Genomic DNA, 13,803 nt, shown 5'->3' on the forward strand with positions numbered 1-13,803 from the left:
TTTTGACAGTTTCTAAACTTTGACAATATTATGCGGCAAATTTATTGCCATCACAACGCTGACCACAACCTGTAAGTAACCATCAAGCAATGCTATTTAATTTTGTTCACTTTTTGGCAGTTGAAGCCACATCATCCTACATTGAAAGACAACATGTATATTAAAGGCATTATTAAAAACTTGTTAATGGCATGTTGAATAAAGCTGTGAGCAAAAGCTATGGGTTTCTGTGCATCTTATAACAATATTGTAGCACTAGCGAAAAAGAATATGCATGAGATGCCATTTTGCTTGTCAAATACTCAAAAGGTGTTTTAATGACAATGGTAGGCAACAAGAAAATTACTGACTCAAAGGTGGAAAAATCAAAGGGGATAACTAACAGAAAACACCACAATGACAGTAATAAAATAATACCTTCTTAAAATAACAGTTTAACAACCTAAACATTAAACTAATTACAGCTACTAGGAGAACCTTAGCCATGCTCTTCCCACCTCTCTTTCTCTCTGGACCAGGACAGACTCCACATAGCTCCCCCCCCTCAGTGCCAAAGATGAGTTCTGCTCTCTCCCTCTGTCTCAGCAGTAGCTGTTTGAAGGCTGGCTGGTTGCACATGTCATCTCAGCTATTCCGGCACCTAGCATTCAAGAAGTGTTCTAATGCTAACTCTTCCTGTGCAGGCTTCTCAAAAGCCAGATATTCCTGTCACACCATTTTGTTAAGTTCTGTGGCCAACATACCTATCTGCTCTCTTTGCAGCCTCCATCTCATCAGGAGTAGCCACCTGCTGGCTAGCTGCCTGAAATGTTGCCAGAGGGCTGTGGTTAATGCCACAAGGCCATCATGCTGCTCCATCAGCAAGTTCATGTGTACCTGGAGTGCTTTCCCAAGACACACTTGTGTCATAGTAACTGCCGCTGTCCTGCCACAGTGTTGAGCAGCTAATCGCAACTGTGCAGAGTATGCCTCCCAAGTGCCCTCACCATTATACTGTGGTAGGCAGAGGTGTCTCTGCCATTGCCAACTGCCCTCTCTTGGTGGACACTGGCCAGGTTTTGCTAAACTCCTCCCCACCTTCCCTGCTAGCCACCTGTTCTCAGCTGGCTGGACCTGCCAGGCAAGGGGCAGGTGTAGCACACTGTACTCCCTAGGCTGCATTTTCCTCTGCTCTTGAGTTTTTGATGCAGTCATCATTTGCCTCCAGCTTGACAGCACTATCCCACTTTTGACACCTAAACTTAAAAATGGACACAAGTAATGCCAATAAACCCTAACAGAACTGATTAATAAAATAACACACTTAGTTTAATCACCTAAACATTAAACTAAAGAGCACATAGTCAGTTGGAGTGATAGCAGCTGTCATTGGCATTGCCCTGACAAAATCATTTTATTTTTGGGCTAAAAGCTAAGTAGATAATCAAACAAAGAATTGGTGGTTTAACATTAACTGCATGAACGGAACAACACCGGTGTGTTAAAACAAGATGGCTTTTTGATGTTCAAAAGTAAGTACACAACCCTTTAAGTACATTAAATTAAATAATGTGAACATTGTCCTGTAATAAACTAATAGAAAAATAATAGTGATTATTAAATATCTCATTATCTTTAAGAACTGAATATGCTAGCTATGCCTAAGGTGCTTCATGTAAGGTTATCTATTCGTTTAGCTAATGTTAACTTTGGACAACCAGTTGTCGTTCCCAACTCATTTCTCAAATCTAACCTGGTCTTGCAGATTTCTCTTTTGTAACATACAAAGGATTCCACCCTTTCTCTTGCAGGTAGCTACCCAGGTGCTTGTGCGGTCTCTTCTGATCTTAAAGCTAGACTACTGCAACTCGCTACTTGTTGGTCTTCCTTTAAGAGAAATTAGACCTCTATACCATGCTTGAACATTGAAAGCAAAAGAAGAGGTCAGAGTTAGTGTTACATTTCTGACCCTTTTGGTTTCTTTTCCTTGTTTTAACTCTCGCTATGAAGAGGGAGCTCAGGTAAGATATTTTTATGTTTGTCTTGAGATTTTTTTAGGGAAGTTAGTCTTGCGGGACAAATTAGCAGTTTTGTTTATTTGTGTTCATTTTCTTTTGGCACAAGCTCCCTCTGACATTATACACTGCTCAAAAAATTAAGTGAACACTTAAGTCACTTAAATTGAATTTCAATGAACAAAAGATTCAAATAATCAATAAGTAATGATTGCAAGATTCAAAGTCACCCTAAAAAGCAAAGTAAAAAGTCACAGGCTGATCCAATTTGTGTGAATTTCATCATGACAACTCATAACATGACTCATAAGTGTGTATGTCCCCCACATGCCTGTATGCACTCCCAGCAATGTCTGTGCTTGCTCCTGAGAGATAGCGGATGGTGTCCTGGGCGATCTTCTCCCAGTCCTGGATCAAGGCATCATTGAGTTCCTGTGATGCTACTTGGTGGCACCAATGCATTGCTACATAACACCCCATAGGTTCTCAGTTGGATTCAGGTCTGATGCCTTCATCATCCAGGAACTGCCTACATACTCTGGTCATATGAGGCCAGGAATTGTCCTGCACCACCCTACTGCATTAGGTCTGACAATGGCCCTGAGGATTTCATCCAGGTACATAATTGTAGTCAGGGTACTTTAGGCTATCATGTGGAGGTTTGTGTGACCCTCCAAGGATATGCCTCCCCAGGCCATTACTGCCCCTCTACCAAACTGGTCATGCTAGATGATGTTGCAGGCAGCATAGCCTTCAACATGGCATGTCTAGGCTCTTTCACATCTCATGCCACCTTTGTGGAGTTTGTTTCTGACAGTTTGGTCAGAAACATGTACACCAGTAGCCCACTGGAGGTCATTTAGTAGGGCTCTAGCAGTGCTCCTCCTCACACAAAGGATCAGATACCAGTCCTGCTGCTGGGCTGCTGCCCCTCTGTCCAGTTCTCCTCATGTAATGGCCCATGTCCTGGTATCTCCTCCATACTCTTGAGACTCTGTTGGGAGACACCATTATGCTACCATTAATGACAAAGACACCAGCAAAATGCAAAACTAAAATACTGTAGAGAAGACTCAGTCAGGTTGGTTAGGAGAGAGTAATTGTCTGTGGGCACCATCTGTAAAACTACTCCCTTTTGTGGGTTTGTCATGCTGTTGCTACTCCAGTGATCCTGTTTTCACTTTCATTTGCACTAAAGCAGGTGAAAATGATTCAGTCACATATGCTTCCTAACTGGACAGACTGATGTCCACAAAGTTTAACTGATTTGGTGTTATACTGTGATGATTAAGTGTTCCCTTCATTTTTTGAGCACTGTATTAGGTATTGATCATATTCTAGGCACATACAGGAAAGGTAATACAGAAGTGAAACATAACCAACGGGACACTTATTGAATTTATATATTTAAAGCCACAATTTAACCTGGATTAAGCAGACCATTTTAGACCATATAGATGATATGATTAGATTGGGTTGAATACAGAAATTTGGTGTGCAATTTTGTCAATTTGAAAAACAATGGGGTATTAATGGTGGCTGTTTTCATATTCTCTTTTTGTATCTTTTATTTGTAGGGTTCCGATATATTATTAATTTGAAGTTACAATTGTGAATTTTTTGGAAATACTACTAAATCATGTGACAAATCGTGTCTTATTTATCACACCTTTGTTGAGGTTGTATTGATACTCTCCTTGATGAAAACTCATGTTGAAACTCATCTAGAAACTATGTCTGTAACCATGTCTGAATAAAGTTGTTTGCCATCGATATTTTGTCTTTAAAGGCTAAGCAGTAGCTAATATGAAAGTGTCAAACACATAAACACAAAGAAAGCTGAGTTTCTATCTTGTTATTATCGATAGTTAGAAAACATTTTTACAACTCAAGAAGTTGAATTGTAGGCGCTACAATAATTCTATGTACATTGGGATCCCCCTGCACAAATAGCTCAAAGATACCAAAATATCCAAAAAATGGACAAAGTTTGTCAACTTTAAACATGGGAACATGGGAAAGGACCACCCGTTTTCTCCGTTATCCGTAGTGCTCTTTTATGACTATGGGATATGGAAAGCAGGGCAATATGGGCATGTAAAGAAACTAAAGATAGGTGTTCAATAGCCTCTGTGTGCATGGATGTAAACAGGGTAAGTGCAATTACTTATCCCATTTTAGTTGACATTAGCTAACATTCACTAGTCTTGCTATCCTGCTAGGTTAGTAGCTAGCTAACTGACTGGCTAAGCTTTGTGGCACAAACTACTCCACGTAGCGTTAGTTACATTACGGAGTATCTTATGACTGAATTCGACTTGGATCACTTTCACAACAGTAACGATAACTGAACATTTGCATTTAACTAGGTAACGTACGGAGTTAGCACTAGAAATTAATAGCTCAGTGCAAAGCCTCTAATGTTCATTATTTCGTTAGCTAGCTAACTATGTTTCCCATAATGATCTATCATCTCTACAAACACTTGGATGGTTAATACTTTGTCAGTTTATTTCATTTTTTTTTTCAAGGTACGAAGTTAGCACTAGAAATTCACTGAAGTCAGCCACGCAGAAGGGAAGGTAATGATAATACACACATTTTAAGGCTAGACACGTGTATAGGTTAACCTACCAAAAACACATATTAGTGGTCTACTAAAGAAAACGCGTTAGCTGGCTTAACCTAGCTAAGATATTGGTTATTAGCAAAAGGGAGCACTGCTAACTAGCTAGTTAGATGACAAACTATTAAAGCGAGAAGTATAACCAGTAGCTAGCTAGCTAATCAAACGCCCCTGCTGTAAATAATTGTTAATAGACAAGATTACTTTTAGCAGTACCTTTTTAACTTTTAGCATCAGTTTTAAGTATAATGGCTAACAAAGGTTTTTTACCAGTCGGAATTCTCAGTTCTGACTACTAGGTCAGGTTATTGGTTGCTCTCTGGCTCTCTTCTTTCTCTGGTTCAAATTTAAATTATTGCATTTCACTGTTATGATATACCGTCACACCCACTGTCACTTCAGATTCATCAAATTCTGGAAAATGGGACTGGAAAATTTGCAGTTCAAGTCAATCATAACGGTGTTGTCCACGAGTAATGTCACTCAGCAACTTTCTGGAATTTCCGGAGCGACTTCGGGTTTTTCCGTCAATTTACTTGAATTCATCATTTTAAGGACAGGAACATTTTATTTTATGTTATTTTTTATTTTTATATGTCACATATACATTTTTGAATAGCTAAGATAAGGTGAAATCTTCAGGGAAGTCCATTAGGTGGTGCTTAGCCTTTAAGGTTTCTTAACCCCGTGCATAGAGCATCATCTAAGTCTGTATAACTGTTTCCTTTCTAGTAGCACATTAAATTTTTTTCTAAGTGTAGGTGAAGTGTTCATAAAGTGAACTGTTTACAGCAGTTTTAATATTAAAAATATATTTATAGAGCTGCTAGCACTTTTTTGGCTTACTCTTAAAGGATATTCTGGGTATTGTTAATCATCCACTTTAAAAAGAAATGTATCCACAGAATTTTAAACTTACTGCATTGCGTTGAAAGTTTTCTTAAGCCCCTTGTCCAGTACATTTATTTTAAGATTGCAATCAATCAGAATGGTGAAAAAAGTAACAAAGAACAGTCCAATTATGTGTGTGAGTCGCTATCAATCATAATTTGAAGGCAGGGCTTCCTCTTCTGACACATGGTCACAGAAGCACATGGTGTTTCTCCTTTTGATGTAGCTAACTTTGATTAGATTATTCTGTCAGGAAGCAGTTACCCGTGGTTGTGAAACAGAGGTGGACAGCACATTTCTGGCACTTGGTTTTTGGTGTGCCTTTGCATTCTGGTACCTTGCATCTCTCTTCTTCTCAGACATAACTGTCTAGTGTACTGTGGCATCCAGGCACACATAAGGGACTGAAATGGTTGCGGCAGGCCCTCTGCTCAAGACTTTTCCACTTTTGCAAATTCCTTTAGTGATGTAAGATTTAAATGTGTAGAGCCTCATTTGTTCTTCCTTTTTTTCCATGCCAATGGCACTACAGTCTCTTCTGTATAAGAGCCAGGCAGTCACAGTTATTGTATCCAGGAAGTGGAACACCAGCCGGTGGTACCACTTTTTGGACCTGATTTTGATATGGTACAGTGCGATCAGAGAGTCCAGCAAATCCACCATGTCCATATTCTTATTATACTCCTTGGGCACAGCAGGGCAGGGGACATTGATCATCGACTTTTGCTTGCTGTCCCACCTCTCAACTTCAGTGACTGGGTGTGCTCCAGTATAGTTACTTAGCAGGGTCACTGAGTGGTTGTCATGCCACTTCACTCTACTTCCATATATAGGTTGGTTTCTTCAACCATGGCAGTTTTTTCTTGAAAAGATCCTTGTCCTGACTTATTTAGCTCTCCATCTCTTATCATGTTGCTGCTTGGCAATCTGTTTCTATGAACAGTACCAGTAAAGTAAATTCCTTGTTGAGCCAGTGTGAGCACAAGAGGGACACTTGTGAACCAATTGTCAAAGAAGATCTTGTGCTTGGATATAGATTTAGCCAGGCAGAGGATAACTTGCTCCCACATCTGGTAATTCAGGGGGTTGTACAACTCTTCCTGTGTATATCTCGAAGTTGTGTAGGACACAAAAAAGCACAGTTTTTGTATATGGATGAAAATAAAATAGGTATTTAAACAATCAAATATACTTCTTTATAAATGCACATGCATATATATTTTGTATAAAGGTATTTATATTTAAGCATGTTAAAAAAAAAAATTGTTTTCTTTTTTTACACTTTGAAGGCACTGCAACCCATGCAGCTTTGCTTCCTGAAAGGACTGATCCACCCCCCCTAGAAAAAATTACACCCACTTCAAATCCGTATTTTATTGGTCAGAGACATGTCTTGTGACATTCTAAAAAAAAATGTAACTAAATGAAAGGGGGGGTGGGCTGTTAGGGCCACAAGAGTGGTTTGTTGCCCAAGGGCAACACTATGCCATAGAGGATTAAGCCCCTTGTCCAGTACTTGTTTTTTTACATTGGAACCAAACAAAATGGTCAAAAAGTATCAAAGAACAGTACAATAATGTGTGTGAGACATTTGAAGGCAGGGCTTCCTTTTCTGACACATGATTGCAGGAGCACATGGTATGAGAAGAAGGTGTGGTTATTTGCTTTGATAATCTTATCTAAAATTAACTGTAGGTAAAAAAACTACATGTTTGTATGAAAGTGTAGAGAAGCCTTTTGCTTGGTTTTATGATTTTTTTTTTTGTATTTTGCTTGTTTAGAAATTCAGTTTTTCTTTTTGTTGCCTCAAAGCAATGCTGTGAGATAAAGGGTACTTTTCAAGGGTATATTTGTTGACAATGCATTTGGATGTTATCACATATCACATGAATTTGTGTATAAAAGAAGCTCCAAATATATGGGGGTTTTTTCTTTTACATTTAGATAGAAAAATGCACATATGATTGTTTTATGGAAGAAAAAAGAGCAGGATCAGCATGTTTGGTAAATCCTATCTGACAGTGAAGACGTTGAGAGACAGTAGTGACAGTGAGGGGGAGTAGAATGGACAAAAATGTCTGAGCAGAAGTGAAAAAATAGGGTTTTAATTTCATATATCAGACAGCATACAAAATACAAATACCAAACTGTAGTTATTGTTGTTGTGTTTTCACTGGCTTTGGAAACTTGTGTTTATATAAAAATGTATATAAAGTAAGATATAAGTGAGGATGAAGATGAAGATGACAGTCAATAAAAAACGTGTCACCACTGGCTTTCCAGTACACACTGAATGGTATACAGCCCCCCATCAGCTGGAGAAATTCTGTCTCCATATCAATATTTCTCTCTGATGACCTCATTGAAGTTATTGTTAATGATTAAGATCTATATAGCTTATAGTGCAATTCTGCAGACCCACTGCCAAGGCACCTTACTGTGCAAGAACTTGGAACAGTTTTTTGGCACTGTGCTCCACATGTCGTTACTCGGTCTTCCAGCTACCTGCATGTTTTAGAGCCACAGTAGCCGCATTGCCCAAGTTGCAGATGTGATTCCTTTTGCAAGGTGGGAGCCCAAAGCAAAAGATTTCTCCACTTCTGTGACATCAATGATCAGCCCATGAGGGATATGGGCTCTCTCTTAGAAGATCCAGGAATCAGTCTGAAGAAAATAATGTGGATCAAGTTAAGACCATTACACAGGGTCCCTAAGCAGTACCCTTGTATTCCCATGTGATCTGGGTTAAGGGAAGTTAATTAAAGCAGTTGATTAAAAGCCTTCATTTGGAATAACCTGCAATGTCATCAGGCAGAAGACATGCATGTCCGTTTTTTTTATTTCTCTTGACAGCATGGCAGTTAGAATTCCTTTGTTTACTACTGTAGCTACACTGAGCTGTATCTATATAACACTGACCCTGTATTTTATATTTTTCTTTTAACAAATATTAATTTAATTTTTGCTGAGAAGTTTACTACAGCCAATATTGATTAGCCTGCATATAAATTGCTACACAACTCAACTGCTCAATTGAAATAGAATACATCCATTGCTATGTCCTAAGCGTGTGTGTTGTTGTGTATGCTGTGTGTATTTCAGGTCCATTACAGTTTCTCCAGTACCATTCCAGACTTCATTCCTCTCTGCTGAAGAACGACTGTATGCTGAGGTGTCCTATAAAAGGCCCTCTCCAGAAGAAGACAGAAAGAAATCTTGTTGACCTCCCTTGCTGTTGTACATGTGATACTTTGCTGCCTTGTGTATATGATCCCTGTGTTTGTTTGGGGGAACTGTTTGGCTGTATTACCTGGTTTGACCTACTGAATCAGCTTTGTGCTCTCACCTTGTCCCTTTGGCTATCTGTTGGTGTACATTTGTAAATATGTACTGGTAGTAGAGGGTGGCTACCATGTGTTTTGGGGTTGTTTATCTGTATTTTTGGTCAGGGAGTTAGTGTATTACCATGTCTTTATTTTCTAGTAGATGAGTTAGCATTAGTGTTTTCCTTTCATAGTGCTGTTTTGTTGTGTTGGCCTTCATCACTCCTGAATGCATACCAGTTGTATAAAATAGAACTTGTATAATATATCTGCAGTTAACTCCTTTTTGTGGTCTCTCCTTGCTTCATCATTTACCATTTATACCAACGTCATTCTACTGCTCTCACAGCCTCAACACTTAGACAGGGTCATAAGAGAATTGGGAGCTTGTACTCTCCTTTTTGCATGTTTGTTTATTTTTTGCTCCTTTGGGTTTTGGCTGTCTGTGTGGGTTTTTTTTCCCTGTGAATGGGTTGGTTTTGTGGTTGCTGCTGCTTGTAATTATGTCTGACTGTTTGTCGAACTATTGAGCAGTTTGATTAATGTTTTAGTGCCTGACTAAAAGGTAGATTAAAAGCATATTGGAAGCCCAGATAGTAACATATGGTATCCTGCCAAACTGAGACAGATCTCTGGGTGTTGCGACTGACTTGGCCCAGAGCGCAGAAACAGCAGAGGCTGTGACCAACTCCATGGCTGGGTCAGGCACAGATCCAGGGTCTACCAATCTCCTGGGGTGGATCCTGTGGTAGAGATAAAGCTGAAGAAGCTATAGTTGGAAATCAGGAAACAGGAATGTGAGGCAGAGCTCATCTCAGTTCATGGGTTGCAGGTAAAGGGTAATAGGAGATTACTCTGAAGAGGTTGAGCATGAGTTTGGGGGAATCTGTTCCCCTTCCTCAGAAGCTATTATCACCAGTGCCAGCTTCTTTGCTCTTACTGGCTCTACAGTACCTATTCCTTTTTCATCACATGCAGCTACTATTTCAGTGAGCCTAACCACAACAATTTTGCCTTCAATGTCAACTGACATGTTGGCCTGATTCCTGGTTTAGAGAAAATGAAGTGGACACTTATTTTTCTATATTTAAGCATACTGCCACCATACTTAGTTGGACTCTGGGTCTTTGGTCATTGTTTTTACAGTGCAAACTTGTTGGGAAAGCGCAAGAATATAGAAAGCCTATGAATTGGTGTCTGAGGCCTATCGACATAATTTTAGACACTTGCCAGAAAAAACAGACTTTGGTTTGCTAGGGTGAAATCTGTTTTATTTGAGAAGTGGTGTTCAGCATGTGACAATGCTTGATCATCTTAAGGAGCTTGTGTTACTAGAATAATTTAAGAACTGTTTCCCCAAAAAGAAAGTAGTCTATCTTAATGAACAGTAGTCTTGATGCTGCTGTGTTGGCGGATGAGTTGTTGCTGATGCACAAAACTGTGTTCCACTCAACATCGTGCAGTGAAAACCCTGGTTGATGCATCATATCTAAACCTACTATTAGTTCAGAGATTCCCCAGGTAAAAACATCTCCAGTTACAGAAACACAGGAACGCATCTACTGTCACACACACAAGGCTGCATGTCATTATTACTGCATGTCCTGCTTTGAGACATAAGAATGCTCCTTTTGTTATTGAAGAAAGTTAATGCTTATACCTCAGCTACAATAGAACCTGGGTTTAAACCATTTGTGTTTTCAGTTAACAATTGTGTTTTTGTGTTAGCGTTTTCATTAACGGGGGATTGCAAACAACCAATGACCATCCTACGAGACACTGGGGCTGCCCAGTCATTTAGTTTGGATCATGTGTTGGCAATCTCTAAGGAATCTTACTGCAGCAGTGATGTGCTGGTGCCAGGAATAGAGCTTGGAGTCCTCAGGGTTCCTCTGGATCGAGTACATTTGTGTACTGATAGTTACGGTCAGTTCTAGATAGCCTGTTAAGAGTGTTTTGTTCATACTTGGCAATTATCTAGTTGGTGATACACTGTTTTGCCTACCGGAAGTGGTGGATGAATCTATGCACCACTTTACTTGCTAATAACTTGGATATTGTGTTTCCTGCTTGTGTTTTGTCTCATGCACAGGCACGTAAATTCGGTGATGTAGATTTGGCACCATATATACCCTCAACCGGAGTAGACTATTCCAATTGAGGCCATTCCGAATACAAATTATATCCGGTTGAACAAGGTGGGTAGACCTGTAAATTATCCATTAAATAGCAGAATGATAGCCATGTAAATACCTGTACCCAATTACAGGAAGAGACAGAGTTTCAAACTTTAAAAGACTTGGGGTATAAAGTTTGCAATAGCGAGCTATTCAGACAAGTATATGAGCAAATGAAACTAGTCTATAGTGCAAATCTAAATAACATATTTCACAGAATGTTACATGACATCAACCGCTCACTCCTTCTTTAAGAAGTATGTTTTCCTGAGTCTTCCATAATTTTAAAGTAATTAACACAAGCTTGCCAATTCTGGTTGTTGCATATTATGTCATAGACTACTGCTGCTTGTCTGCTTGTGTTGCTCATTGTCATGTGCTCTACAGTGTACTTAATTTTGGATCTAATTATTTCTAATGAGCATGTAAATGGAGATTTTCATCAGATTGCTGAGTAAAGTGCATATAAATAACTTGGTCTTAATTTATAATCAGAATTAATTCAGTTGGACTGGATCCTTCCATTGTCTTCCTGTCACATCAGCATAAGCAGACGGACCACATATAACCACTGTGCCCACAGTCATGAGGTACATCAACTATCTGACTTTTCTCCATGAAAACAAATAATTTAAAAAAATTGCTGAACTAAATATTTGTAAAAATACTCCAGACATGTAGTTTATGTTTATGTGGAAACACTTCGCAAATATGATCAGAATAGTGTACAGTGTCATATACCAACAAATACAAAGTATAATGTGCTATATTCTAGAATTGTTTTTTGGCATTCATAATTTATGCTTTTGGTGTTCTATTAAAAATTTGTACCTTTCTTCTCAACACCATATTTTAGGCAAGTGTAAATACTGTAATAGAGTAAAGTAAATTCAAAAAGAGTGAAAGTTTCTATTTGTCACAGAACATTTACATTGTGCCTGCAACCTTCTCATCTTGTTTCTACTTCAGTTACATCCATTTGTATACTTTGATAAGAAGAGATTTCTAACTTCAGTTTCCCTTTAGTCAAGCATATTTATTTGGATAGGAATTAGGATACTGAGGTAGTCAACTGGAAGCATCTTGTCAAGCAAAACATCTCTGGTGACTTCCCAGTGGTGATTGGGGATAATTATATGATGCATTGTAGCTATTGTGCCAAAGTTTACTTTAAAAAAAAAAATTTAATAGCACATGATATTAACTAAAGAACTATTATATTTGGAGCTACCAAATAAAGTTTTACTTTCTTCATCAATGGTGTTGAAGATGTTGGACAGATATGGAACATTGAAAACATTTGTCAATGTATATGCATATCTTTGGAAAAATATTACCTAATCAACTTAAATAAGACTTTGTGCAATAAACACACTCTTGGGTATTTTCTGTGATTCAATTAACATTGGATGCCCACACAGCTTCAGTGAATGTACAGGTAACAGAGGGGAACATAGAAGCATGGCACTGTCACAAGCAACAGCAGCAGCTGCCAGAGATGCCAGGGAAGCATCAAGTGTTTTCCCAAGTGATTTGCCAAGAAGGACTTACTAGTCGCCATTGGCAGATGTTGTTTGGAAGTTTTGCCTCTGCTGGGATGGCCTATAAATGGAAGGGGTGATACTAAGTCTGCAGTCCAAGGTACAATAAGAAGACTTTCGGTAAGGCCCATTCCGTAAACACTCCCTTTCCTGACCTAACGGCTTTGCACAATGGTGTGCAAATCCATCTTCCTCCCAGTTTCTGTTGGAGAGCAGTCACTCTGTCCTTCAATAATAAATGATGAGGCTGAACTCATTTGCACATGTTATACCAAGTTCACACAGCCACCATATTTGGTCTTGGGCTTCATCTTTTTCCCCAAACACCCAACTCTGGTCTGCTCATACATTCAGGAATAGCATTAAAAACTGCAAAGGCTGCAATAGGGAAAAGGCAGACTAAACAGCCACTGATATGCCTGTTGGCTTGCATAGAAAGAACAATTGTATCTGTTCTTCTGTTGTTGACACAATTCTATTTAATTGTTGGGTGCAACCCTTGTTTTTGTGAAACTGTTTTGTAATTGATTTTGAACATTTAATTACATTATTCTTATCTAAATAATTACATGCTCTTTAAAAGTTACCTGAATAATAGTTGGAGCATTCAAGCATCTACCCATTTTTCATCATAAAGTTTAAGACAGTGACAGGCTTATTTCATGGCCATAGTCAGGCGCAAAGGACAGGAATGTAAATGGTGACCGTAATGCTGGCTACAGGATGCATATCGAGCTCTGTCATTAGAGAGAAGGGCCTCTGATAAAAGCCTCTTAGTGGGGAGTGTGAGGAGAATTGAACTGGACTTTAATGTGCCCTTTATTATATGTGATTAATTTGTGAACAGTTTGTAATGTATGGTGACTTGATTATAACTGCATGATTAACATTTATATTTCTTCTGTGAATAAGTGTGATTGTTCATAACTCTATGCTATTAAACTTTGTTAGCAGGCATTCTGCTCTTTTCTCTTTTTGCTGAAAGGTAGGAACTAGACTTTTGGTAGGCAAAGGGAAGGGAAGGTAGTTCAGGATAGAAATTCAGACACCAAAGGAGCGGTATAGATAAATCAAGCTTTCCTCCCCATATGGATAAATAGCTGAAGGAGTGGGAGAAAGAGTGAGAGTAAGACCTGGGTGATGTTTTGGATTCTATAGTTTTGAACTGAAACAGACTGATATTATTCATACATGCAATGTTTTATAATTTGTACCTTGTATCCTGGCAGCGCAGGGTGCAATGTGAGATGG

At 38.8% G+C, this 13,803-nt stretch overlaps 1 long non-coding RNA gene across 1 annotated transcript; it reads left to right on the forward strand.

Moving 5' to 3' along the window:
- Positions 1 to 4,342: 4,342 nt before the first annotated feature.
- Positions 4,343 to 9,118, forward strand: LOC113585502. The gene is made up of 3 exons (XR_003411515.2): positions 4,343 to 4,363; positions 4,526 to 4,576; positions 8,614 to 9,118. It is a non-coding gene; the product is annotated as an uncharacterized LOC113585502 (long non-coding RNA).
- The last annotated feature ends 4,685 nt before the right edge of the window (positions 9,119 to 13,803 follow it).

The sequence above is a fragment of the Electrophorus electricus genome, chromosome 2, assembly GCF_013358815.1.
Source record: "Electrophorus electricus isolate fEleEle1 chromosome 2, fEleEle1.pri, whole genome shotgun sequence".
Taxonomy (NCBI): Eukaryota; Metazoa; Chordata; class Actinopteri; order Gymnotiformes; family Gymnotidae; genus Electrophorus; species Electrophorus electricus.